At 37.9% G+C, this 5,462-nt stretch overlaps 1 protein-coding gene across 1 annotated transcript in view; it reads left to right on the forward strand.

The window, feature by feature from the left end:
* Positions 1-2,630: 2,630 nt before the first annotated feature.
* The window catches only part of epb41 (erythrocyte membrane protein band 4.1), an 80,512-nt gene continuing 77,680 nt past the window's right edge, over positions 2,631-5,462 (forward strand). The window contains exon 1 of the mRNA XM_015379844.1: positions 2,631-2,829. The gene's annotated coding sequence lies outside the window, so the exon portion shown is untranslated. The remainder of the gene's footprint in view (positions 2,830-5,462) is intronic.

Below are 5,462 nucleotides of genomic sequence, written 5' to 3' on the forward strand. Positions count from 1 at the left end.
GGCAAAACAAAACTCAGACGCTGTTGATTTTCTATTAATACGATTTTTCATTTTTTCGATTTAGGTTTTAAAAACAGAAAAACAGAAAAACCACATGCTTGTTTTGTTTTTTTGTTTTTGTTTTGAAACAAAAAAACCCAAAGAACGAACCATACACCGATTCTCAGCCCATCATAGAAGCTGATCTGTGAGCTGAAACAATTAAGGCCTAAATTAACTTAAAAATTTGAAAGCCTGCCGGTAAAATATGTTCGCTTTTGTTATCCTAATGCCTGCAGTTTGAATTATATACCTGAAAAACGCTAACATCTACTTCCAGCCGCCACCAACAATAGGAGAAAAACCCCAAGAGGCGACCAGGCCTGAGGCAGTTGCTGCTGGGGATTCCCAGTGACAGCGCACCGCCGGTATGTGGGGGTCTGAGCGGCTCCAGCAGTGAAATAGTATTTGAAGGCAGGATGGTAATCTGGATTAACTGACTGCACAGACCATGTTTCTAGGTGGACTTTCTCTCTTATTATTAAACATTTTACCCATAGATCACAGCAAACATAGCAATGCTGCTCTCTGCCATTGAACACAGAAGCAGCAGAAGCTTCAGACGAATCTGGACACACTTTACCTGACGTGATTCAGGAGCATCAAAGATGCTCTGCAGACACGTTTGACTTTAATGTGGACAAGCATAAAAAATTAAGCAGCACTTTTTTCATGCTCAAAGCCCGTGTGGTGAGAAGGCAGCAATACACTTTCTGATTGTTTGAATTAACCTATGAAACATAATGTTGTACCTAAAAATTAACTCATGTCTTCCTTATGAAATTTCCACATCTTGTCCAGCACACATACTTCCCATAATCAGGACAAAAGTAATGCTGTAACAAAGACAAAAAGTTAGCTGCATTTAACCTGAAAATGCAGGAAATACTGTAGCATTTCAGAGAGTCTACATTTAAAAGTTTTCCATGGGAGGATAATGCTACAATGCTTGCACCTGCAAAGCATAAAGATGTATTACACCCTATGAAATATTCCTAGCTAAAAGCCTGGAAGAATACCATCAAGGGCTCCATAGAATGGTTTGAAGATCCTAAAATCAACTGATACTTTTTCCCAAGCAAACATTGGGGGAAACTAAGACTATTGTGAAACACAAGTTGAGGGAGATTGCTGAAGAATCAGTGACAAAATGCAAGAAACCTTTTTCCAGTCTGACTGTACTGTCTCTTTAGAAGACACCTGTTTTTAATTGGCACCCTATATGAATCCATGGAATTCAATTAAGTTCTCTTCCAAATTCCCTTTTGGAGCCTTCCAGCAGCATTTTAGACAAGCAGCTAAAATGAGTTGAGTTTGCTGCTGCAGCGGTCATTGGTTCGTCCTGTTGAATCATAGCACCCAGTGTCATATGGCAAGAGTATACAGGCAGTTCCTGGAGGGTGGAACGATACCACTAAAATCCTCCTTTAGATCATCTCACGCATGCCATCTTTAGCTTCACCCTACACACCAGGTAACACACCATACTATCAAGGAGCTCAGGGAGGCCTGCTCAGGATCCTGGAGGAGTTACCTCACCACGCCAGAAGGAGCAAGCCCATCATGCTTGGACGGGGCCGCCTTTTACAGTTGCCTTTTGTATCTCTGCTTCTGTCTCCTTGAACCCCAGTGGGCCTCAGCAGATGGCCGCTCACACTGAGCCTGGTTCTGCTGGAGGTTTCTTCACGTTCAAAGTGAGTTTTTCCTCTCCACTGTCGCTACATGCATGTTTATTGATTGCCTTGGAGTGAATGAGTCGATGCCATCAGCTGGTTTTCCTTAGATAGAAACCTTTGAATCAGTTTGACTGGATGATCTGGTGAGAATTAGCGCTATAGAAATAAACTGAATTGAATTGAATCAGGCATTTATAAAATCATGTGGCCACCAACTGATGAGTACCAATTTTAGTAACTGCATTTTTTTTTTTACTTTCATACATTCTGTGGGTTGATTATTTTCATTATCATCCAATGATGCTAAACTAAATGTTACTGAGTAAATGTTTATTCAATTCTATTCTATTTTCTTTACAGAAAAAATCAAGCAGGAACAATAGTAAGGCACAGAACGAGATTAAATTATCTAAAAAAAGAAACCCACTTTAGCCTCTCTGTTCCTGTCTGACACATTCAGATTCACTTTTGCTTTATTAATGTTCCATTCCTCAGTGATGCTGAATGGAAAATAATGCTTGTTTTGTTGCACAGGGACCCCTGGTTACAGATGATGGAGCCATGCCGTGAATATAAGCTTTTACAGTCGTGATTGGAGGGATCTGCTTCCTGCACAGCTCGCATTGGTTCCATCACGACCAGATTTGTGTTATTAAATAGAAAATTCAACCTTCCTTTTAAAAAAGATGGGAGGCATTTGGTAAATGTGCCCTGAGTTTTGTCTTATTGGATTCTTTTGTAATGATAATCTCCGTTCATTTTGCTGTGTTTTTTTTTTAATATATGATGTTTTTTTTTTTATGTTATTGTTATGTAATTCCACACTTCAACCAATGTGCAAGCAGTCTGTTGCCCGCACGCCACCATCTCAATCCACGGCAGCACATCTCCTGTCAGGCAGCGCTGAGGGAAAAGTGCACAGATTGACGGACGCGCCTGGTGCTGAACGCTTTGTTAAAGGCGCTGCTTTTCTGACGCTCCTCAATAAACTCTTCGTTTCTCCTATTCATATCAGGGAAAGACGAGCAGCGGTGAAGAATTAATGTCTTATTTTCCTGTTTGATTTTTTTATTTTTATTTTTTTGCATTCTGCTGGATGATCCTAACAAAGACGGTGAGTTGTTGACATTTTTCCATCCAGCGCCATTTGCAGACAGGTGCCTACACCTACTGTCCCGGTGTAAACGCTCTGGATTGATCCAGATGCAGATTTATTCATCACCAAATCTTCCACTGATGCACTGAAGGTTAAAACTAACCGGTGATTTACAGCAGAGCGGCCGGTCACAGGTGAATGATAGTCCGCTTAAACGGATGGAGCTGTGGTGCTGAAATAAACGCTCTGGCTTTCATTGGTGCTGTTTGTTTCCATTCCTTTTTCACAAATATGTTTTTATAAATATCATTTTAATGTTCAGCAGAGATTGCTTATATTTCAGTGTAACCGTTATAACTCGGCTCATTATTATCTGGGTTTTTTTCGGCGCAGTTGCCATCTTTATGGAGATTTTAGGAGCGTTTTATTCTAGAGGTTCAGTCCATCTATGGAAAAAAAACAACCATTTTCTATAATAATGATTTTTTTTTAGACACTGATGATTTTATGATTGCAAAGCAGAGCTATTACTAGTTATTTTGTTTGGCCTACTTTAGACCAGTGTAAATAAGGGAAAATAATACCTTATTTAACCCTTAAGCCCCGAGGATCTTAGGGGCAAATTCCGCCAGAAATTACATGTGAATTAAAGCAAGTCCAGCTCCCAAATTATAAATTAGAATTGTTTGTGTGACAGAAAGGCATTGAGGAATATTTTTCAGGTGGAACCACTATTTTAAATGTCACCATGTCTGATTTATGGGTGATTAAACATAAAAAATGAAAAATATTTAGCCTCGCCAAATTTTATTCCAAAATAAACACCATGAAAGCCCATTTGAAACTCTGGATGAACCCTCAGACTTTATAGATCCATATCTTGACTATGACTCAAGCTAATTTAGACTGAATAAGTTGAACCACAAAGGTTTTAGTGGGCAGTGTGCGAGGCGGAAATGTGATTTTGGCACAATGCTAAAATTGCTAAAATGCTTTTTTTCCACTCATCAAAGGGAATCTGGTCAGACAAATATGCTGATTTCCATTATTGGAGACCTTTTGCATACAGTAAAGCCTTTGTTCCTAAGATTTAGTCTTTTCATTGAAATTTACCAATAATATCACCAAACTGAATAGAAAATAAGAACAGCAGAGAAAGCTTATGTAACGCATGCCTGTTAGATCACCTGAAATGGTCGAACAATGACCTCTGACCCCTCCATGGAAAGGTCTGAGCCTCTAGTTTCAAATGATGGCGGCCATTAGGGGGCGGGGCTAAAAACGAATACCTGCTGTTGCATTAGTCACGCATGTTAGGTGGAATTTTAAATCTCATTTTATTTATTTACACAGCTATAAAACAAAAAGTATTTGTGAAAAAAATATTTTGAAACATGTTTTAAGAATTTTAAAGCCCTATTTGAAAGGCGTGTGGTTGAAACACCATGTGACTGTGTGTTGGCCATTTTTATAAAAAGATAAACATTAGCAGGTGTCAGTTGGGCCTTGTGCCTGCCGAGCTTTTGGGGTTAATTCACATAAGGCAAATTAATTTATTAGTTCTGATTATATTAACACTTTAAACCTTTTAGCAGTTGTTAAACACATCTGATTAGAGTGAGCCACATTTCTGTGTTAAAAATTTATGTAAACGTAAAAGTAGCTAAAATCGCATTTTTCGAGTTTTACCGTTAAATGTAAAAACTTGTAAAAAACAATTATTTTTAAGATCGTAATTACTTTATTTATTAAGATTCTCTATACCTTAGTTAATTATACCTGTGTAATAAAGCATAAGAAATATTACCAGGTAAAAAGGGGGAATCTGGTGAAGTAGCTAAGCAATAATTTTTTTTTTGAGTTCCAAGTTGATATTCTTTACCTTATCTTTCATGTGGGTTTGTACTTCTTTTCCATGATTATGTCGAACAGCTCCTCTAGCTCTCCTCTAGTGTTTTTATAACTTACCGCTGAATTAAACCAATATGAAAAATAACCTCTTATTTTGTATAAGACATCTGCCCTATAAATGCAAACCACCAGGAGCTGGTAGGATAAGATGTGTTTCAATAGAAAAAAATGCATTAGATCATGAAAAACCTTTCATTGGTGTTAATGGAATATTCCAAAAAAATTAAAATAATCCACTGGATTTTGTTTCCAAGTTTGAAGACATTTTGCTTCCCATCCGGCAAGCTTTGTCAAATCAAAATGTCAGAAATAGCGTTGTTTATGTTTAGAAAACATGAAAATAGAAATGGACGAACGGGTCCACCCCTTTGGAATGGGGTGTTTGGCGATTTTTTTGTTAGCCTACAATAATCCATACCTGTCTATGTCTCTGAAAGGGGGTTGTTACAGGGAATTGTTTTTAGAATAAAAACAAGGCTTTGTTGGACTTCTGCATAAAGCCTGGAACTCAATGGTATTTCTAACATTTTGAATTGAAAAAGCTTCCTGGATGGAAAGTCCAGTGGATTGTTTTTTTTTTTTTTTTTTTTTTTTTGGAATGACTATGAGCTGGATGACTAAGAATCTTCACCAGCTTAATGGAATATTCCACTGGCAGGGTTGAGCTGAGGGAAATTTTGAGATGGGAAGGAAAAAAAACAAACAGAAAACAACATAATATTGGAGACATACTGGTTAAA

This window comes from Cyprinodon variegatus, unplaced genomic scaffold (genome assembly GCF_000732505.1).
Source record: "Cyprinodon variegatus isolate N-32 unplaced genomic scaffold, C_variegatus-1.0 Scaffold201, whole genome shotgun sequence".
Taxonomy (NCBI): domain Eukaryota; kingdom Metazoa; phylum Chordata; class Actinopteri; order Cyprinodontiformes; family Cyprinodontidae; genus Cyprinodon; species Cyprinodon variegatus.